Below are 24,222 nucleotides of genomic sequence, written 5' to 3'. Positions count from 1 at the left end.
TTCCATTTGGATCCCTGCAGAGTATAAGCCAGGCTGTGGTTACCTTTTTTCCAAGGCCTGATCTCCCACTGGATAGTATAGAGTCTTAACAGAAATAATGCAGTTTCTGGAGGAGTCATGGAAGACCCAAGCTCACAGGGAATGGATTGTAATAGAAAATAGATTTCATAAATCACAAACATAGCTGCCAAACAGATGATGTTCATGAGCTGGTCATCACAGGCTCATCTCAGAAGGGAAATTAATATGGGACGACTAGTATGTAAGAACTATAGGAGAGGTAGTTGGATGAAGTTAGGTTAATCACTTCTGATAAATTCACTAAAAAAATCTCCTATCACAGGTGCCTGGGTGGCTCAGTCGGTTGAGAGTCCGACTTTGGCTCAGGTCATGATCTCGCTGTCTGTGAGTTCGAGCCCTGCATTGGGCTCTGTGCTGACAGCTCAGAGCCTGGAGCCTGCTTCGGATTCTGTGTCTCTGTCTCTCTTTCTCTCTGCTCCTTCCCCACTCATGCTCTGTCTTTCTCAAAAAGTAAATAAACACTGGGGTGCCTGGGTGGCTCAGTTGGTTAAGCCTCGGACTTCGGCTCAGGTCATGATCTCGCGGTTTGTGAGTTCGAGCCCTGCGTTGGGCTCTGTGCTGACAGCTCAGAGCCTGGAGACTGCTTCGGATTCTGTGTTTCCCTCTCTCTCTGCCTCTCCCCTGCTAATGCTCTCTCTCTGTCAAAAATAAATAAACATTAAAAAAAAAATCTATTAGTACTTGATAATCGTGACAGTTAATTAAGGACATTTCCCTAAACTACATGCTGTTAATATAGTGCCCATTAAAATTATACCACAGTGTTCTTTTATCCAGACTGCTTAAAATCACTTTTTGGCCTTCTTTTTATAGGTAGATTTCTCTATTATGGTTTACAGTGAAATAAACTAATTCTATCAGTTAGCTCTCTCTGAATCAATTGTGGGGTTAATTCAAGAACTCTGCTCTATTGTCCCTAGATTTGGATTTATTTGCTCCATCAAAATCCTTGATTTGCTTACTTTCTTTATCCTTTATTTTGAACCTCTGCTTATTTTAGGATTATGGACTTATGTCCATTGTTTTTTTTTTTATAAAAACATTTTCAGAATTTGACTAGAAAAAAGTCATCTAGAAATAAACCATATTGATTTTAATCAATTTATAATGTTAAATACCAAAAAGGTAATAAAATCAATTCAAATGATAGAAAAACATTTTCACTTAATATATATGGCAATTTTCTTAGGGAAAAAGTTGTGATAATTATTTTCTTTCTAAATTAGATAAACTTAAGGATCATATTTTAAAATTACTTGAGTTGTTTATCAAAACATTGCAATAACACTTCTTTTCACTTTGTTAGCTATAGTAGATAAATACCTACCTGCTTCTGTTGGGAAAGTTTACATGTTGAGAAATATATGATATTTTTTTTCCCTTTGACAAAACCTTTCTTGATTGAAGTTTTTATTTCCTGGTTTTCAAACCTATACTTGCTATGGTTGCAAATAATACTTCATAGTCCTGTAGGGATACCCAATTTCCCACATGATTTAGGTTTTTTTTGTCTGTACTTCAGCCTGAAACTAGAAGTTTCATAATTCATATGTTGACTGATTCTAATCCTTATAGACCTTATTAAAACACTCGACTAACCGCAGACAGTCTGATTCAAAACAAACCAGATAATTACATTCCCAGGAGTCTCTGGGCTTATTACACTTGAACAGCTTTGTTAAAAACCTTTCCTAAATACTGTATTGAAAAGCATAATTGTGGCTATTAAGCAACATAGAGTATTTGGCTGAAAATAATTTTTATTTTATATATTTCTATAGTTCAGTCCAGAAAATGTAGATTTTTGTTTTACGTAGGAAATATTTCTTTCAAGTATATTTATTCAGCTTAAATTTGCCTCCAATATCCAGCTTTCTGTTATAAATGCTATTTTGAAACCCTGGCTTCTAATTTAGATAACTTCTGAAAGATTTGTGTAAATTAGATACAGAAATGTTTCATTATTAACATGTACTTTTATAGATACTTAGTTCTTGTTACTAATTTTTTTTCATTTAGTGTTTATTACGGATTTTTGGGGGTGTCTGGGGGGAGATTAGTCCTTTTCTTTCAGATGTTCTGAGTTATAAGGTTTGGTGGGGCATCTAGATTTCCACTGCATCTTTGAATCCATCTTGGGTTAGCTACTCAGGTAACATCAGATGTTAGTTCTTATGCAGATAGTAGAGATTTGGAAAATTCCAGATGATTGTTTGGAATTAAAGGTGAAGGGGAGATGTCTCAGAAAGAGTGTGTAAGGTGAGAAAAGATTTCCACTGAAATCATTAAATTATTTGTGTAATAAATAACTTAAAAATATAAATAAAATATCAATAATATTAACTTTTATAAATATGTATTTAAGTTGGAAAAAAGAGTGACTTCAGTGTCTCCTCTTAAATTTTATGAATGTGACTTTCACTTTATATCTCATTGGGTATAAATTCAATTTTTGTAAGTAGAATTTTATTTAAAAATAAGTGGCGGGGAGCTTAGGTGTCTCAGTCAGTTAAGTGTCTGACTCTTGGTCTTGGCTCAGGTCATGGTCCCATGGTTTGTGAGACTGAGCCACACATTGAGCTCGTTCCTCACTGACAGTGCAGGGCTCTCTTTCTCCCTTACTTTCTGTCCCTCTCCCACTCATGTGCACGCTCTCTTTCTCTCTCTCTCTCTGAAAATAAATTTTAAGAAAAAGTGATGAATAATTATTTTTATGTTAATTTCTATCCTCTTCACTGAAATTTTTTTCTGTATAGCATTTTCACAATGTAGATTTTCAGTAAACATTTGACAAACATAGGAACAAAAGTCAGGAGGATCTGGGTTCAAATCATGGTGATTCACATTTCTAGTAAATTTCAATTTCCTCATGTTATAGCCATCTAGCTACGCCCACAACGGTAATACCTCCTTTACATGGCTGATGGAAAACTTAAATAAGGTGGTATAGAGGAAAAGCACAGGCTAGGCAAATATTAGTTATTGTTTGTTTGTTTTGCAAGAGAGCAAGGACATGTGCACGTGGTGGGGGATGGGACAGAGGAGAGGGAGAGAGAATCTTAAGCAGGCTCTATGCCCAGCACGGAGCCCAACATGGGGCTCTATTTCATGAACTGTGAGATCATGACCTGAGCCGAAATCAAGAGCCTGACGCTTACCTGACTGAGCCACCTAGGTACTCTTGGTTATTGTTTTTTGACACTACATTTGATGAATTCAAATTATAAGGGGTTGCTTTTTGTGGTTCAACCTTGTTAACCAACATTATCTCATTTAAGGTTTCATTAGCATCACTGCAAACTAATTGGTATTTGAAGGCTACACTTTGATAATTGACTGAGTTCTTATAGCCATTATTGTGTTTTCCATCAGGACCACTAGATATTGGGGGGAAAAAAGAGAATCACTAAAATTAGGGGGAAGGGGATCCAAGATGGTGGTGTAGGAAGACCCTCCTCTCAGGAACACAACAAACTTACAGCTATATATAGAATAATTTTCCTCTGAAAGGGAGGAACCAGAAAGTTAGATGAACAACGTATTCACAACAATTCAACATATTCACAACAAAGAGATGCACTGAGAAGAATAAAAGAGGCAAAGACATGACCTTGTTATGGATCCCACTGAAGATGTGGTGACCCCACAATCAGGAAGGATCTCCAAAATATGGGACTCTCTTTTGAGAAGTGAAGGGACTATTCCCACACTAGGCATCACAACACTTGGAGCTGGCACTGGAAAGATGAACTCCCAAAATATCTGGCATTGAAAATCAGGGCAATAAAAATCAGTAGAATCGTAGAGCTATAGGGAACAGAAATCCCACTCTCATAGGGCTTGCACACAAACTCATTTGCCCTGATCTCTAAGACTAAGCCATAAGCAAGGGAGACACACTTACTAATTTTATTTTATTTAAAAAAATTTTTTAATGTTTATTAATTTTTGACAGAGAGTCAGAGCATGAGCAGGTGAGGGGCAGAGAAAGAGGGAGACACAGAATCTGAAGCAGGCTCCAGGCTCCAAGCTGTCAGCCCAGAGCCTGACGCAGGGCTCGAACTCATGGAGTGTGAGATCATGACCTGAGCTGAAGTCGGACGCTCAGCTGACTGAGCCACCCAGGCACCCCTACACACTTACTAATTTTAAAGCAGTTTCTGGAGAGGCAGAAATCTTCAGGGACTTTATTTAGGGATGGAAGTCCTCACAGACACTATTTTTACAATCTCATTCTTAACGTGCTAGTAACAGAGCCAAAGGGCACAATTTTTGGTGCCCTCCCTCTAACCTGCGAGCACCAGAGGGAATGATCTGCCTACCCTGTGCCATAACTGAACTGGGTGAGAATCAAGACCCCACTTATAAATCATAACACCCAACCCCCAACAGGGCCAAGTCAGAGTTCTGAGCCCCATGTTCCTTGCTCAGCAGTGGAGAGACAGACTGAGTTAGAGCATCAGGTCCTGTCCAGCCCTCACAGATACAAAGCTACAACTGGCCAAGGGAGTACCCTGAGCCCTTCCCTCCCTATTCAGCACCTAAGATACAACTGGGTTAGGTGAGCACCCTGAACCATGGCTATTCTGCACAGAAGTGGGTTGGACGAGTGCCCTGGGCTTTGCACAGCAGCTGTAGCCCTATCACAGCTGCTGGGCAATAGCCTATATGAGGGATGCTCATATAGTTCCTGGCTCTGGTGACCAAGCCTAGTTCTGGTTACCAAGGGAGATTGTACTTATGGCCCACATGGAACAGCTCCTATACAAGACCAGTCCTTCAAGACTAAGGGAGGTAGCTGTTTTGCCTAATACACATAGACAAACAGAAACAGGCAAAATGAGACAGAGGAAAATGTTCCCAGATAAAAACATGGCAAGTCCCCAGAAAAAGACTGTAATAAAATGGAGACAAGCAACCTATGTAATACAGAATTCAAAGTAATGGTCATGAAGACACTCACTGAACTTGGGAGAATTAGATGAACACAAACAGCAAGAACTTCAACAACGCGTTAGAAAATAAAAGAAAGTACCAAACAAAAGTCATAACTGGACTGAAAAATACACTATTGGGGTACAGCAGCATTATTGATGAAATAGAAGCACAAATCAAGAAGCTGGAAGACAAAGCAACAGAAAATATCCACACAGAGCAGCAGAATGAAAAAAAAGAGTTAAAAAAAAGTGAGGATAACTTAAGGGAGCTCAGGGACAACATCAAAGGGAAATAACTTTCACATTATAGATATCTCAGAAGGAAGAGAGAAAAAAAGTGCCAGAAAAATTATTTGAAGAAATAATACCTGAAAATTTCCCTAACCTGGGGAAGGAAACAGACATCCAGATCCAGGAAGCCCAGAGAATTCCAAACAAGATGAACCCAAAGAGAAACACATTGAAACACATTGTAGTTAAAATGATAAAATTTAAGGATAAAGAGAATCTTAAAATCAGCAAGAGATAAGCAACATATGGATAAAAGAATTTTCATATGGGTGTCAGCAGATGTCTCAGAAAATTTACAGGCCAGAAGGTAGTGGCATGAGATATCCAAAGTGTTGAGAGGGAATAACCACCAACCAAGAAATCTCTACGGAGGCAAGGTTATCATTCAGAATTGAAGGAGAGATTAAGAATTCTCCAGACAAGCAAAAGCCAAAGTTCTTCACCACTAAACCAGCCTTGCAAGAAATGTTAAAGGGACCTCTCTGAGCTAAAAAGAAAAGGCACTAATTAATAATAAGAAAATATAGGAGAGTAGATGTGTCACCAGAAGAGGTTTATAAATAAAGGTGGTAGATCAACTACTTATAAAAGTATGAAGGATAAAAGATAGTAGTAAAATTAATTTTAAAAAAATGCAGTAAAAGCTAAAAAGTTGGCTTGCAAGCATAATTTGTTCTGGAAACATGCTTGAAATTCAAAGGACTCATATATCAAAGCGAATTTCAGAACCATTGGCTTACTTGTGATCATGTGACATTCAGTGTCACGTTCTACTTGTATTGCAAGACATCACTCGTTTATCATGTTAAAATTTATTAGAAATGTTTGTCTTGTAGAACATTTGCAGAACAAGTTACTCACAATCCAAGGTTTTACTGTATAATAATTAAGGAATACATGAAGTCCATAAAATAAAAGATGCAAGATGTGGGTTCCAATCCAAGATGGTGATGTAGGAAGACCCTGAACTCACCTCCCCACTGGACATACCAAATCTACACCTGTTTATAGAATAATTCCTCTTGAAGAAGAACTGAGGACTGACTGGACAGTTTCTGCACAACAAAATACAGACCACACAGAGATAGAGAATGGCAAGAAAGACAAAGACACAGTAAGGAAAAAAACCAACCTCCTGCTGTGAACTACAGTGGGGAGAAATAGTACTACAGGACCATGAACAGATTCATTTGCTCTGGAGCACAGAAAAAAAGCAATAGTCTAAAAAGGCAACTAGAATATAAAGAAACCAGCTCTAAAACCCTGCCAAACAGTGGGGTTGCTGCTAGAATTCTCCAGGTTCAAGGGGCTGGTGAGCCATGGTTTATACGCCCCCTCCATCTTGATAGCACAGATGGGAACCATAGCTGGCCTGGTGCCTCAGTGAGCCTTGGGACCCTAGTCTACTCTGGCCCTGGATGCCCTGGCTACAGGAAAAAAAAAAGCCATGGTTTAAACACCTAGAATATAAAGGAACTAGCCCCTAGAACCCTCTCAAATAGCAAGGGAGTTGCTGGAACTCTTTCCAGGTCAGAGAGGTTGGCAAATACCATAGTTTATGTTCCCTCTCTAACTTGATAGTATGGACAGGAACAGGGTCCAGATGTTCGAGCTGGCTTGCTGCCTTGGTGAGCCCCACAAGGTGACTTCAGCATGGCATGCACCGGGACAATACAGCTCCAGGCATCTTGCCAAGGTGACACGGGTGCCAATCACCCTGGAACACTCCAGGCCCACCCCAATTTGGCTCCTAGGGCACCCCCAGTGCAGAGTCCTTTGAGCCCTTCTAGTTCATGCCTGTTTGGGATCCAGCTACCTTGCCAGGGTGCTTCTTGCATGGATCACCCCATGAACCACAGCCTGTGCGCTGTTCCAACTGTCCCACCAGAGCATGCCCTGCATAGAGCATTTTGGGACACCCTGGTCCACACTCCACCTTGGCTCCAGCTGCTGTGTCAAGGCACGCCCTGCACAGAGTACCCCGGGATACCCTGCCTTGCACCCACTTCAGCTAGAGCTGTCTTACGAGAGCCCCACCTAGGCTCCAGCTACCATACCAGAGCAACCCCTGCACAGGGCACTCTGTCACCCCCTGGCCTGCACCCCAGCTTGGCTCCCGCCACTCTGCCAGTCTACTCCCTGTGTGGAACACCCTAAGGCCCTCTGGCTTGCACCAAAATTTTGCCCCCAAATTTAGCTTTAGCTGTACTAATAGGGCATTTTCTATGCAAAGAGCCCCAGCATCACCTGGGACATGTCTACTTCAGCTCCAGCCATCCTGCCACAGCAACCCCAGCATGGAGTGCTCTGGGACCTCCTGTCCACATCAGCCACAGCACCAGCCAGCCAGCCAGCCAAAGTCCCCAGGCACACACTCTACACACAGGGGTGACCATACAGGAAAACATTTCTTCAAATTTAGGAGAAGTAGCTGTTTTACCTAATTGATAGAAATAAACACAGAAAGTCAAGAAAAATGAGACAGAGGAATATGCTGCAAATAAAAGAACAAGATAAAATGTTAGAAAAGTAACTAAATGAAATGGAGATAAGAAATATGCCTGATAGATAGTTTAAAGTAATGATCATAATGATGCTTACTGGGCTGGAGAGAAGAATAGAAGAACTCAGTGAGAACTTCAACAGAGAGATAGAAAATATAAAAAAGAAGCAATTAGAGTTGAAGAACACAACTGAAATGATCAAAAGAGAAAGAAGCAGAAAACTTATTTGAAAAAAATCATAATTGAAAACTTCCCTAACATGGGGAAGAAAACAGAAATCCAGTTTCAGGAAGCAGATAGAGCTCCAGACAAGGTGAACCCAAGGAGGTCCACACTGTGACACATAATTAAAATGTCAAAGATTTAAGATAGAGTTGAAAAGAAGCAAGAGAGAAGCAAAAGTTTATATATAGGAAACCCCATAAGGCTATCACCTGATTTTTCATCAGAAACTTTACAGTCCAAAAGGGAATACCATAATCCATTCCAATTGCTAACAGAAAAAGGCCCACAACTGAGAATACTCTATTCAGCAAGACTGTCATTCAAAATGGAAGGAGAGATAGTTTCCCAGGCAAACAAAAGTTAAAGGAGGTCATCATTACTAAACAGTCTTATAAGAAATGTTAAAAGGACTTCCTTAAGTGAAAATAACATAATTAGAAGAAAATTATGAATAAAAAGATGTAAAATATGACAACATATATATAAAACATGATGGAGGGAATAAAAAAGATTTTTAAGAATGTGCTCAAACATAAGTGATCATAATATAGACAATTATACACTTAGGATGTTATATATGCACCTCATGGTAACCACAAACCCAAAACTTTTAACAAATATACAAAAAGAGAAAGAAAGAAAAACATAACATTACAGAAAGTCATCAATTACAAAAAAAAGAGGGCAAGAAGAAAAGGACAGAGAAGAACCACAGAAACAACCAGAAAACAAATTTTAAAACTGGCAATAACTGTATATCTATCAGTAATCAATAAATGATCTAAATAATCAAAAAATATAGGTTGGTGAATGAATAAATAAATAAGACCCATCTAATATGCTGCCTACAAGAGACTCACTTCAGACACACAGACTGAAAATAAAGGATGGAAAAAGATATTCCATAAAAATGGAAGGAAAAAAAAGAAGCTGGGTAGCAATACTTATATCAGAAAAAAATAAGACTTTAAAGCAGGCTGTAATATGAGAAAAAGAAGGAATCAATTCAACAAGAAGGTATAACAATTGTAAATATCTATGCACCCAGCGTGAAAGCATCTAAATACATAAAGTAAATATTAACAGACATAAAGGGAGAAATTGACAGTTATAAAATAATAGTAGGGGACTTTAACACCCCACTTACATCAACGGATAAATCATCTAGGCAGAAAATCAGTAAGAAAACAGTGTCTTTGGGGAGCCTGGGTAGCTCAGTCAGTTGAGCATCCAACTTCAGCTCAGGTCATAATCTCACACTCCATGAGTTTGAGCCCCATGCCGGGCTCTGTGCTGACAGCTCAGAGCCTGGAGCCTGCTTCAGATTCTGTGTCTCCCTCTCTCTCTGTCCCTCCCCTGCTCATGCTCTGTCTCTCTCTGTCTCAAAAATAAATAAAAACACTAAAAAATTAAAGAAAACAGGGTCTTTGAACACTCCGTTAGACTAGATAGACTTAACATACATGCAGAACATTCCATTCAAAATCAGAATATACATTCTTTTCAAGTGCACATGAAACATTCTCCAGCATAGATCATATGTTAGGCCACAAAACAATTCTCAATAAATTTAAGAAAACTGAAATAATATCATTCATCTTTTTTTTTAATTTTTAAAAAATGTTTACCTTTAAAATTTTTTTTTTAAAGTTTATTTAGTTTTGAAAGAGAGAGTGTACGAGTGTGAGCAGGGGAGGGGCAGAGAGACAGGGAGACACAGAATCTGAAGCAGGCTCCAGGATCTGAGCTGTTAGCACAGAGCCTGGCGTGAGGCTCGAACTCATGAACCATGAGATCATGACCTGGGCCAAAGTTGGTTGCTTAACTGGCTGAGCCATCCAGGAATCCCTATCATGCATCTTTTCTAACTATAACCTTATGAAACTAGAAATCAATCATAAGAAAAAAAGACTGGCAAAAACACAAACATATGGAGGATAAACAACATGCAACTGAGCAACCAATGGGTCAATGAAGAAATCAAAGAGGAAATTTAAAAAAATATGTAGAAATGAATGAAAATGAAACAGTGGTCCAAATCTGTAGGAGGCAGTTAAAGCAGTTGTAAGAGGTAAATTTATATAGTGATATAGGCCTACCTCAAGAAACAAGAAAAATCTCAATCTAACCTTATGCCAAAAGGGTCTAAAAAAAGAACAAAGAAAACCCAAGGTGAGTAGAAGGAAGAAAATAATAAAGATCAGAACAGAAATAAATAGAGACTAAAAAATAAAATAGAAAAGATCAGTGAAACCAAGGGCTGATTCTTTGAAAAGATAAAATTGACAAACCTTTAGCTAGACTCATCACAAAAAAATGAGAATGGAGTCAAGTAAATAAAATCAGAAACAAAAAAGGAGAAATTACAACCAATACCACAGAAATACAAATCATAAAAATATTATAAATAATTATATGCTAACAAATTAGACAATCTAGAAAAAATGGATAAATCCCTAGAAACATACAGTCTTCAAAGACTGAATCATGAAGAAATAGAAAATCTGAACAGACTGACTACTAGGAATGGAATTGAGACATTAATCAAAAACTTCCCCCAGACAAAAGTCCAGGTCCAGGTGGCTTTACAAGTGATTTCTACCAAATATTTAAAGATTAGTTAATACCTAAACTCCTCAAATTATTCCAAAAATTGAAGAGGAAAGAATGCTACCAAATTCATTTTACAAGGCCAACATTACCCTATGATTAAAACCAGACAAAGACACTCCAAAAAGAAAAAAGAAAGAAAATTACAGGCCGATATCCCCGATAAACATAAATACAAATCCTCAACAACACATTAAAGAACATCATATACCATAACCAAGTGGGATTCACTTCAAGGATGGAAGAATGGTTTAACACCACAAATCAATCAACACAATGTACCACTTACCACAATGAGAAATAAAAGTCATATGATCATTTCAGTAGATGCAGAAAAAACATCTGACAAAATTCAGCATCCACTTATGATAAAAACTCTCAACAAAGAGCATTTAGAGAGAATCTATCTCAACATAATCAAGGTTGTATAGGACAAACCCACAGGTAATATCATATGCAATGGTGAAAAACTGAAAGCGTTTCCTCTAAGATAAGGAACAAGAAAAGGATGCCCACTCTTGCCACTTTTATTCAACATAGTACTGGAAGTCCTAACCAGAGCAATTAGGCAAAAACAAAAACAAACACAACAAACAAACAAAACCCAAAACCAAAGCCAAAAGCAAACCAAAACAAAATGAAACAAAAAAATCCCCAAACAATAAAAAAAACAAAAGTCATCCAATTTGAAAAAAAAGGTAGTAAATCTGTCACTATTTGCAGATGACATGATACTATATATAGAAAACCCTAAAGATCCTACCAAAAAACTGTCAGAATAAATGAATTCAATAAAATTTCAGGATATAAAAATAATACATAGGAATCTGTTTTTATACACCAATAATCAACTATGAGAAAGAAATTAAGAAAACAATCAAATTTACAATTGGATCATAAAGAATAGAATACTTATGAATACATTTAACCAAAGAGGTGAAAGACCTGTACTCTGAAATCCATAAGATACTGATGAAAGAAATTGAAGACAACACAAGTGAATGGAAAGATATTCTATACTCACGGTTTGGAAAAAATAATATTTTTAATGTTTACAATACCCAAGGTAATCTACAGATTTAACGTAATCCCTGTCAAAGTGCCAACATGTTTTACAGAATTAGAACATATAATCCTAAAGTTTACATGGAACCACAAAAGATCCCAATAGACAAAGCAATCTTGATGAAAAAAACAAAGCTGGAAGTATTACCATCACAGATTTCAAGATATACTATAAAAGCTGCACTGATCAAATTAGCTGTACTAATCATGGTATTGGCACAAAAACAGACACACAGACCAATGAAACAGAATAGAGAGACCAGAAATAACCCCCCACTTATATGGTCAATTAATCTATGACAGAGGAGGCAAGAATATAAAATGGGGAAAAGATAGTCTCTGCAAATGAGGCTGGGAAAACTGGACAGCTACCTAGAAAAGCATGAAACTGGACCACTTTCTTATACTATACACAAAAATAAACTCAAAATGGATTAAAGACCTAAATATGAGACATAAAGCTCCTAGAAGAAAACATAGAGGGTAAGCTATAGAACACTGTTCACAGCAATATTTTTTTTGGACAGGTCTTCTCAGGCAAGTGCAACAATAGCAAAAATAAACAAATGGGACTATGCCAAAAATAAAAAGCAGAGGAAAAAAAATCAACAAACTCAAAAAGCAACCTATGGAATGGGAAGAGATATTTGCAAATGATATATCCAATAAGGGTCGATATCCAAAATATATAAAGAACTCATACACTTCAATAACAACAAAAAATGAACACAATTAAAGCACAGGCAAAAGACCTGAATAGGCATTTTCCAAAGTAGACATATGGATGGCCAATAGGCACGTGAAAAGATGCTCAACATCAATAATCATCAGAGAAATGCAAATCAAAACTATAATGAGATATTACCTCATACCAATCAAAATAGCTATTATCAAAAGAACAAGATAAAACAAGTGCTGATGATGTGCAGAAAATGGAACACTTGTGCACTGTAGGTGGGAATGTAAATTGGTGCAGTCACTTGGAAAACGGTATGGAGGATCCTCAAAATTTTAAAATAGAAATACCATATGATCCAGAAATTCTACTTTTGGGTGTTTATTCAACAAAAATGAAAATAATAATTCAAAAAGATATATGCACCCCATGTTCTTTGCAGCATTTTTTTCAATAGCCATGATATGAAAGCAATCTTTGTCCATCGATAGGTGAATGAATAAAGAAGATGTGAGACGGTGTGTGTGTGTGTGTGTGTGTGTGTGTGTGTGTGTGTGTGTGATATATTACTCAGCCATAAAAAAGAATCAAATCTTGCCATTTGTGATAACGTGAATGAACCTAAAGGGTATTATACTAAGTGAAATAAGACAAATACTGTATGCTTTGATTTATACTTGGAATCTAAAAAATAAAACAAACAGAATAGAAGCAGTTCATAGATACAGAGAATAAACTTACAGTTGCCAGACGGGAGGGGGGTTCAGGGAATGGGCAAAATAGGTGAAGAGGATTATAGGTACAAACTTCCAGTTACAAAATAAATTAAGTCTCATGGATGTAATATATAGCATAGGGAATATAGTCAATAGTATTGTAGCAACTTTGTATAGTGGCAAATAGTAACTGGGCCTGTGGTGGTGATCATTTCATAATGTATAAAAATACGAATCACTGTGTTACATACCTGAAACTAATATAATATTGTAGGTCAATTAGGGGATTTAATAGGATGGGGTAATACAGCTCAGATGCTCTCATGCATAGTTTGCTTCTCATACTTCACACTAAATCTCATATAACTGTAATAATTGCTCAGCTATCTAGAATGATTTAGCAATAACTGTTGAAAAGGCATTACGAAGAATGTTTTAATGGGCCTGTTATTCAGTGATTCATGAATTGAAGGAAAATGGCTTATTTTTAACATCTGCCACCCCAGTATTTTTTTGTAATTTTTTATTAAGTCAAAGTATAAGTTACACAATTTTAAAGTATTTAATTATACAGTTTTCTTCAGAAAAAAATGCTTTTAGAAAAGTTTTTTTTCTTGATCTTTTCACTCATAGTTTGAATATATTCTAAACTTTTAAGAGACCATACCAAAATATAGGCAATTTCCCCTTCGCCTGAAGACTCAAGTCCATAGAAGAAAAATGTGTTTTAAGTATAGAGAATGCTCAGTTATCAGGCCAACCATTTCTTCAAAGGGTTTATTGAGACCTACCCTTTTGCAGAACTGGTACTCACTTCACATTTCCTACCCCCATCTTATTAATGTAGGAGGAACACCAGGAAGCTGAGAAATACCTTTTCTGGAGAGGCGTGTTTATAAAGGGAGCTATCCCCTTCACCTCACCTTCTATGGTGGTGAAGAGAACACCTTAGTGGTATTTCTTCCAGAACCTTGGGTGCGGAATAAGAAGGTCACTGGTGAAGTTTGGGGGTTTCCACAATAAGGGGACATAGATACCTTTTCCCATGATAGTGAAAATGTGCCCCAGAGGGTTAATGAGACTAAAACAATCACCAGCAAGAACCCCCCTGATCTCCCTTTTTCTTCACAGGAATATTAACCTTATCTTTCAGAGGCAAACAGGAAGAGCCCCTGCTGGCCTAAACCAGTTTGAGCTTGACCAGCAACTCACAACTATGCAGATGGACCCTGGAGTGTCTAGCAGTTACTTCTACCTCTTTATAATGTTAGAATCTCCACCCAATGAGAGACACAAGCTTCGTTAACATAGGATGCATGCCTAGGTATGTTTTCTAAGTATGCCTGTGCAACCTTATGCCCACCTCTACATATGATGACAAAAGTCCCCTTTCTGAATATTCATCCTACCTAAATAAAAGAAATCCACTCATTCCCACATGGGGAGTCATGGCTTTGGAAGTTATTCCCTGTGATCGCCTTATTTGCTGCAAATAAAGTTTCCTTTGTTTGACACCTCCACCTAGTGCAGTCTCTATCTGTAATGACTGGGTTCAGGACAGCTCTCCCTTCCTCTTCCCATCTCCCCCCTCCCCCTGCTGCGAATGTGCCACTTTGGCATATGAAGTATTTTGAGCTGAAAGCAGTTGAATCTCTATGGGCTCAAAAGAAACTTTTGTCCCTCCCTTAACCATACAGAAACAGCTAAACTGGTGGCCTTCCCCAGAATAAGGGTTATTAACAGAGATAAATTTTATCTGAATAACTCATGTGTATGGCAGGGCAAACATCTAATTACCAAACATTTGCTCTTCTTATCACCCTGTGAATTGCATTCCTTTCCTCTGAAGTCCCAGACCCCCACCCTCTTCTCCTTAGTTCAGGATGACATATATACCTCATTTTGCCTATTTTTGGAATTCCCATGTCTGTGCAGATTCCCTGTACATATGCTATTAAATTTGATTTTCTCCTGTTAATCTGTCTCATGTCAACTTGATTCTTAGTCCAGCTAGAAGGATCTTTGAGGGGACAGGAATTCCTACTCCCTGACAGTAACCAAGGAGTAAACCCAGATTAGTTTGATTACAAAAGGATTCCTGCCCTGTCCTAGTACAAGTGGGGAAAGAGCATTAGGGGAAATGGCATTGTGATTCTGATCAGGTGGGAAGAATTACTCCTTTACCAAAGAGGCCTAGAGTGTAAGGACTAAAAAAACTTCAGAGATCTTATTTATGAGAAGTGTGAGTTAGAGAGTTCCAGTGGTTGACACCAGGCCACAAAACCCATTAGAAGCTGAAATCTTATGGGGATCAAAAGTCCCTAGTTTCAGTCCTACTTTATTCTTTCTTTCTCCCAGCAACTTGAACTCCTTCTCTCTTGATCTTTTAATCCAGAGATCATTATGTTATCTCACTTTAAAGTAATCTTTAATTGATTCCAACTACACAATATTTTCTGAAGTTCATAAAAGTAAAATATCTTTCTAAACAAGAAAGAGTAGCTAACTTATATTTACAGATTACACCTTCCTACTTCCCATATTTTATTTCCCTGGCCTGTAGTGTTTTGTCAGTACTCTTCAAACTTGGTAGCTGTGCCACTTAAGGTGCTTTGTTTTTGTTTTAACATTCTTGGGTCCTATTTCCAGAAATTCCAAGTAGGTCGGCCCACACCAAAATATATTTACTAGAAGATAAACAGGTGATTTTGATGATGAGCAAGATTTGTAAATCTAATACCTAATACTTTTCTAATGTAAATGTGGTCCTTAGACCAGCAATATCAGCATCACCTGTGAACTTGTTACAAATGCAGACTCTTAGGGGCTGCTCCCACACACATTTCATTCACATTCAGATTTTAATAAGATCTCCCAAGTGATTTGTGGGCAATACAGTTTGAGAAGCACAATTCTAATCCTCATCTCTGCAAGTAAAGTCTTTTAGGATCTGACTTACATGCTATGGAAATCTCACGGACTATCAGGAAAACCCCCTGGTCCATTCTTTCTTTGGCCCATATACAAAAACATTTCTTTCTACTGGAACAGTGCATTCTAAACCCACTGGTTTTTGTTTTTATTTTTCTAAGTCCTTGAAATTTCTAAGATATTTCTGGCCTTGGGATGTTGCATTTGCCCTTCCCTCTTTGGAATGCTCCTGCCTATTTCTGATTGTTGTTATTAAGGTCTCTGATGAATTCCTTAGACCTCCTCCCACCCCGTCTAAATTGGCTTCTGAACCCTAATCCCTAGACACTCTCTATCATATTATCTTGCTCTTATGCTTTCTGTTCATTCTCACTGTTTGAAATTACCTAGGTTGTCTACTTGATGAAGTTTTGGTGTGATGGTGGGGTTTGGAGCTGATGGCCAAGAAAGAATTCTTGAAGACATCTTTGGTGCAAAAAAAGGTGATTTTATTAAAGCATGGGGATAGGACCCATGGGCACTGGGGTTGTGAAGAATGACTGGTTATATACCATGGACTTGGAAGAGGTAAAGTCAAAAGGGAAGTTTCCAAAGAGATTTTCAAATGCTAAAGACTCATAGGTTACTGGAGGCCTAGCTATTGTAAGCTAAAGTTGTTTTTCTCTTTTGCAAGGCATTAACATTAAGACAGTAGGGAGTTCCTGGATTTAGGCTATTGATGGGATTGGCTTTTTCTTGTAAACTGGTGAAGACTCTTATCAACTTAACCATTTTTTTTTTGGTCCCTTTCTGTTTTGGGGGAGCCTGGAGTGTCCAAGGAATATCATATATATCCCACCTGGTGGGGGGGGGTGCTAGCTTATACTTTTCCCTCAGTCTGCCTTATGCTCCTCATCATACTTCTCTCCCTTCCCTGGTAGATATTAAGCTTCTGGAGGATAAGGACCTGCTCTGTCCCTTGAAATAGAGATTCCATAATATGGCGAGTAGTTTATTTATTTTCTGAACAATTATGTCAAATTTGAATTGTTCTATATTCATTTACTTTTTGAAATTAATAACTTCCTGAGAGCTCAAAGTAAAGTTTTCAAAAGATACATATCTGTGTATACACACACACACACACACACACACACACACACAGTCTTTTGGGTTCTCAGTGTCAAAAACATAGAATCTCAGGGAGATATATTGAATAAGAATCATTTTTGAAAAGAAATATTTCTTCTGATTTAAGTTGACTTTTCAAAAGAAAAAGAGAATAGATCCTCAATGGAATAATATTTGTAGTAGAGGAACTCTTTAAACTTTCAGAATTTATAGTAGGGGACTAACCACAACAAAAATTTTGTAAAATTAAAAGAAACAAAGTAAACATACATAACCCATTTTGTAATTAAAATAATCCTTGGAAATATCTCCTCCCATAAAGTGGAAGTTTGGGAAGCAACCAAGATATCCTACATGGCTTCAGTAGGGGAATGGATAAACTTGTGGTATATCCATACAATTGAATATTATTCAGAGCGAAAATGAAAGGAGCTATCAGGACATGAAAAGACATGACAGAAACTTAAATGCACATTACTAAATGAGATTCCAATCTAAAAAGGCTACATACGATTCCAACAATATGGCCTTCTAGAAAAGGCAAAACTATGGAGACAGTAAAAATATCAGTTGTGGTGGGGGGATAAACATGCAGAGCACAGAAGATTTTAGGGCAGTGAAAATATTCTGTATGATAATAATGGATATATGTTATTACATTTGTCCAAACCCAAAGACTATACACTACTAAGAATGAACCCTAAAGTTCACTCTTTATTGGTTTTGGTGATTTGTGGACTTTGGGTGCTTATGATGTGTCAATATAGATTCACCTTTGGTAAAACAGGAACCATTCTGGTGAGTGACGTTGATAATGGTGGAGGCTATACATGTATGGGAGCAAGAGACATATGGTACTCTGTATCTGTCTCTCAGTTTTATTGTAAAATTGAAACTGCCTAAGAAAATAAAGTCTTAAAAAAAGGAGACAAAAACTTCTTAGATTTTTGATCCAAGATGGTAACATAGAAGCCTTGTGAATTAACCTTCTCCCAACCACACAACTGAATCAACAGTTACACATGGGGCAAGTCCCTCTGAAAGAAATTCAGAGACTCGTTGAGTGAATCCTATATTCAGGAAAACAAGAAAATACCCACATCACCTACACTGAAATGGGCAGGCAAGGCGGAGACACACTTTTATCATGAACTTCACTACTAGCATAGAGCCATGCAATCAGGAAGGAACTCCCAACTCCCAGCTTCTCTCTGAGAAGCAAAATGTTTGGACTCCAAATATGATGCTCCAAATTTTAAGAGTTCCAACTGTGGGACAGGCCCCAAGATAACTAGCTCTGAAAACCAATGAGGCACACATCCAGAAGGATCAATAAGACTATAGCAAGCAAAGAAATAGTTCTTAAGGAACTCACAAGAATTCACTGTGGCTATTCCCCCGGGACTCAGCACAGAGGCAGTGGGCAAAAAATGCCACTTCCATCTTTCCCTGACAGAGGCCTATTTGTATAACCTTGAAAGTTGCTGCCAAAGTTCAGACTTCTAATTTAACATTCATATAGAGGATGATGTGTGATCCTCCCCCACGGCCAGGGAAGTCCATGGATATTTCCCCTGACCTCTTCCTCTAGTCCACTCCAAGTAACCAATATCTCCAAGGAAGGAACTTGCACACATGTCTAGTACCCCAGCTGTTGGGGCTGCTAACCAAGGGACAGACACCTAGATCATCTGACTCTTGTGGCCAAGGAGGCTTATATTCATGAGGATTCACACCTGACTGTAGCAAAGAAATAGTTCTTAACTGACTGTTCTCCCAGGGGTTGCATTCACAAACCTACAGGACAGTAGCAAACAATGAAACAGTTCTTAATGGGTGTAGGAGCATTCTCCGCCCCCCACAGCTATACCCCAAGGTATAGATAAGGGAGGGAGCAGATAAAAAACCCATCCCTTAGTTTCTCCATGGAGGTCACCCAATGACATACTTTCCCAGCTGCTCTCTGAGGGTCCTGCTGCCAACAGGTTTCATTCAGGTGCTGTGATCCTCTCCTTTGGGACACTGACAGTCTTGGTACACTGTCAACTACTGTGAGCCACTAAGAACAAAGAAGCAACCTGAACAATCACAAAAAAATTGAGAGACAGCCAAGAGCTCAGACACAGGCGAACAATAAGTTTCATCTTACACTCAGGACTACTCCTCAAAACTGGGAAATGTGACTATGTTATTTAATGTGCAGAAACCAACACAGAGATTCAAGGAAAATGAATAAACAGAGGAATATGTTCCAAACAAGAGAACAAGCTAAAACTATAGAAACAGACCTTAGTGAAATGGAGACAGTGATATATCTGATAGAGTTCAAATAACAGTCATAAAGCTATGCTTACAGAGCTCAGGAAACAATGCATGAACAAAATGAGGATTTCAATAAAAAGCAAATATAAGACAAGTACCAAACAGAAATCACTCAGCTGAAGTATTCAATGATTGAACTGAAAAATTCAATAGAGGTGTCCAACATCAAGCTAGATAAAGCAGAAGAAGGAGGTCAGTGAACTTGAATACAGGGCAGTGGAATTCATACAGTCAGAGCAGTGAAAAGAAAAAAGAATAAAAGGGAGGGAGGGAGGGACTTTATGGGACAACATCAAGAGGAACAGTATTTTCATTATAGGGATCCAAGATGAAGAAGAAATGAGAGAAAGGGGCAGAAAATTTATTTAAAGAAATAGTGGCTGAAATCATCCTTAATCTGGGAATGAAACAGATATCCAGATTTATAAAGCCAATAGAAATCCAAAAAGATGAATCTAGAGACTCATACCAAAACATGTTATATTTAAACTGTCAAACATTAAAGGCAAGGAAAGAATATCAAAATCAAAGAGAAAAACCTATGTACAAGGGAAAACCCCATAAGACTATCAGAAGAGTTTTCTGCAGAAATTTTGCAAAAAGGAGTGACATGACATATTCATAGTGCTAAAAGGAAAAAAAAAAACTGTCAACCAAGAATATTTTGCCTGGAAAAGCTGTCATTCAGAATTGAAGGAGAGATAAGAAGTTTTCCAGAAGCAAGAGCAGAAGGAGTTCACCATCACTAAACTAGATTTAGAAGAAATGTTAAAGGGAGTTTTTCAAGCTGAAGGAAGAATATTAGTAGCAGGAAAACACAGAACAGAATAAATCTCACTAGTAGAGGAAAATATACAGTTAAATTCAGAATAGTGCAATGATATAATGATGATGGATAAATCACTTATAACTCAGGTATAAAGGTTAAAAGACAAAATCATTACAAATAACTACAATAATTTGTTAATGTTAAACAAGCTAAAAACATGTAAAATGTGACACTGAAAACAAAATGTGAGGAGTGAAAAATGTAGAGCCTTAGTATCCCTTTAAAATTTAGTTTTTATCCCCTTAAAATTGACTGTTATAAAATGTTTTACAAAAGCCTCATGGCAATCACAAAGCAAAAACCTATAATTGATACACAAAATGTGAAGAGAAAGGAATCTAAGCATATAACCACAAAATCATTAAATCCCAGAGAAAGAGATCAAGAAAGGAAAATGAAAAAATTAATTATAAAACAGCCAGAAAACAACTTTAAATGGCAATAGTAAGTCCATACCTATTAATAATTATTTTAAACAGGACTAAATTCTCCAATCCAAAGGCATAGAGCAGCTGAATGGATTAAAAAAAAAACAAAACTATTTGCTGCCTACAAGAGACTCACTTCAGCTTTAAGAACACACAAGTGAAAGTAAAAAGTAAAAGAAAAAGGTAAAAGTAAAAAGATAGTTTATGCAAATGGGAACCTAAAGAAAGCAAAGATATATATATTAGATGCAATAGACTACCTGTCAAAAATTTTTATAAGAGATAAAGAAGGTCAATATACAATGATAAACACATGTCAATCCAATAAAAGTATACAATACTTATATACATTTATGCACCCAACACAGGAGAACCTAAATATATTAAGCAAATATTAACACACTAGGAGTCAGAAATAGACAGTAATACAATTATAGTAGGGGACTTTAATTCCATACTTTTATCAATGGACAGTTTATCCAAACAAGCCAAAAAAATCAATGAGAAAATATCAGACTTAAATGACATACTAGACCAGATGGACTTAATAGTCATTTATAGAACATTCTATTCAACAGGAGCAGAACATATATTCTTCTCAAGTACACATGGTGGGATCTCCAGGTTAGATCATATGTTCAGCCACAAAACGTATTATTTAAGAAGATTGGAATCATATCAACCTTCTTTTCTGACAATAGTGGTATGAAACTAGAAATCACTTACATGAAAAAAAAATTGAAAACTCACAAGTATGTGGAGATTAAGCAACATGCCACTGAACAATCAATGAATGGGCCAAAGAAAAATCACAAGAGAAGTGAAAAAAAAATACCTTGAGAGAAATGAAAATGGAAAGGCAACATACCAAAACTTACGGGATCCAGTAAAAGCAGTTCTAAGAGCAAAGTTTGTAGTGATAAATGCCTACATTAAGACACAAGAAGCATCTCAAATAAACAACTTTTCACCTCAAAGAACTAGAAAAAGACCCAACTAAGCCCAATGTTAGTAGCGGGAAGGAAATAGCAAATATCAGAGTGGAAATAAATGAAATAGACTAAAAGACTAAATAGAGCTGGGTTTTTGAAAAGATAAACAAAATAGAAACATTTTTAGCTACTCTTACCAAGATAAAAAAAAGAGAGAGAGAGAGGTGACTGAAATAAATAAACTTAGTAGTTAAAGAATTTATAACTGGGGTGCCTGGGTGGCTCAGTTGGTTAAGCGTCTGACTTCGGCTCAGGTCATGATCTCGCGGTCTGTGAGTTTGAGCCCCGCGTCGGGCTCTGTGCTGACAGCTCAGAGCCTGGAGCCTGTTTCAGATTCTGTGTCTCCCTCTCTATCTGACCCTCCCCCATTCATGCTCTGTCTCTCTCTGTCTCAAAAATAAACGTTAAAAAAAATTAAAAAAAAAAAAGAAGAATTTATAACTGATAACATAGATATACAAAGGATCATAAGAGACTATAATGAACAAATATACACCAACTAACTGGGCAACCTAAAAGAAATGAACAAATTATTAGAAACATACAGCCATAAGACTACATCATGAAATACTAGAAAATCTGAACAGACTGATTTCCAGTAAGGAGATTTAATTAGTAACTGAAAACCTCCAAAACAAACAAAAGTCCAGGATCAGACAGCTTCACTGGTAAATTCTACCAAACATTCAAAGAAGAAACAAAGCCAATTCTTCTCAAACTTTTTCAAAACATAGAGGAGAAAGAAATACTTCCAAACTCATTTTACCAGGCCAGCAATACCCTGTTACAAAAGCCAGTCAAGGATCCCACAAGAAAGAAAATTACGGGCCAATATCCCTAACGAACATTGATACAAAAATCCTCAACAGGAAAGTGCTGTCACCAAGATGGCAAAATAGGTTGTTCCTAACTTCATCCACCCTCACAAGAACAACTAATAACTATTCATGGACGAAACACCCAGAGAATCTTAGAACACAAAGGTGAGGCTGAAGCACCTCCCTGTACCACAAAGACCAAGACAGACTGCATTAGAAAGGCAAGGGAAGTGGCTACATGCTGACTACATTCCTTTTCCCCAGGCTGGTGCAGCAACACCCTGAGAGATCTCCTCTGAGAAAAGGGATTTCATGGTGGACTAGATCCTTCAGCATTGTTGTTTACTTCTTGGGAGTCCCAATTCTGATCTCCTCCACAGAGAATGTAGAGGAGTCTGCAGGGCTTAAACACCGATTGTGATGGAGAAAGGGAAGGGGCTTGCAGTAACCAGCACTCAGATCTTGGTAGACTGAATTCCTACCTATAGCACCCAAGTAGTACTCATAACCAGCAGCTTTGCTTATCAGCAGAACCAAGTTGGTAGCACGGTTTGACCAGAGAATAGTTGAATACAGTTCTCCCTGAATCAGATCCTCAAATGAAGAGTTTTGTTGTTCCTGTAGCCTGGTCTGCTCCAGCACACACAGAGGAGCTGAATCATAATTCCATATACTGCTGAGTAAAGCTCCCAGCCTTAATTAACTAGAAAGGCAAGCAAGAACATCTGGAAGCAGCATAGCCAAGCAAACCTCAAGTAGAGTATGGTAGGCAGAGCTGATCAGGAATAAGCCAGTGGCAGGCATGGAGAATTTCTCAGCCCCACCCAGGTGAAGAAGCTAATTCATAGCCCCACCCAACCAGAAAGCCTGACCACAATGCCTAGAAAGTTACATAGCCTAGCAAACTTGAAACAGAGCCCAGCAGGCAGAGCTGATAATGCAGCCCAAAGTCAGTGATGCTGGTAGGGAATTTAAAGAACCCAGGCAATGACAGAGCCTATCCTATAGCCTCACATAGTCTGGAAAGTGTTCAACTGCTCTAGGCCAGTGGTACTCCTCCAACCTCAGAACTTGGACAGTTACCTTGTTCCCAAATATACCCAGATTAGCAAGCCCCATGTGACCAAGGATATTATTAGCAGGTATATCCAGAAACCCACACTGAGCTGACTGATGAAGAACTGTCTCTGCCACCGTGAACTTGTAAAGTCTGGATGAGAAGACCACTTACTCATATAGGCAGATACTAATGTAAGGAGTCAAGTACCATGAAATATCTGGTAAACATGAGCACTAAAAAAAAACCAATAAAGCTCCAATAACTGACCCTAAAGAAATGGAGATCTGTGAACTGTCAAAAAATTTAGAATAATCCTTTTAAAGAAGTTTAGTGAAAGGCAAGAACTAAACAAAATAAGGAAAACAATGCATAGACAGAAATGAGTTCACCAAAGAAAGAGGATCAAAAGCAAAGAAGCACACATTCTTGAGCTGAAAAATACAACGATTGAAAGGAAGAATTCCGTAGAGCTTCATATGGGGACTCAACCTGCAGAAGAATCAATAATCTAGAAGATACCTGAAATTATCTAGTCAAAGGAGCAAAAAGAAAAAAGTATGAAAAAGAATGAAGAAAGCCAATGAGACATATAGGGCACAATTAAAAGAAGCAATATCCACATTATTA

At 37.7% G+C, this 24,222-nt stretch overlaps 1 long non-coding RNA gene across 1 annotated transcript in view; it reads right to left on the bottom strand.

Moving 5' to 3' along the window:
• Positions 1-24,222, bottom strand: part of LOC128778269 (uncharacterized) — a 60,638-nt gene that overhangs the window by 10,849 nt on the left and 25,567 nt on the right. The window lies entirely within an intron of this gene.

This window comes from Panthera pardus, unplaced genomic scaffold, assembly GCF_024362965.1.
Source record: "Panthera pardus isolate Hobbes unplaced genomic scaffold, ASM2436296v1 HiC_scaffold_10, whole genome shotgun sequence".
NCBI lineage: Eukaryota > Metazoa > Chordata > Mammalia > Carnivora > Felidae > Panthera > Panthera pardus.
Note: the sequence above shows the minus strand (reverse complement) of the source record. Positions and strands in the feature narration are given on the sequence as shown.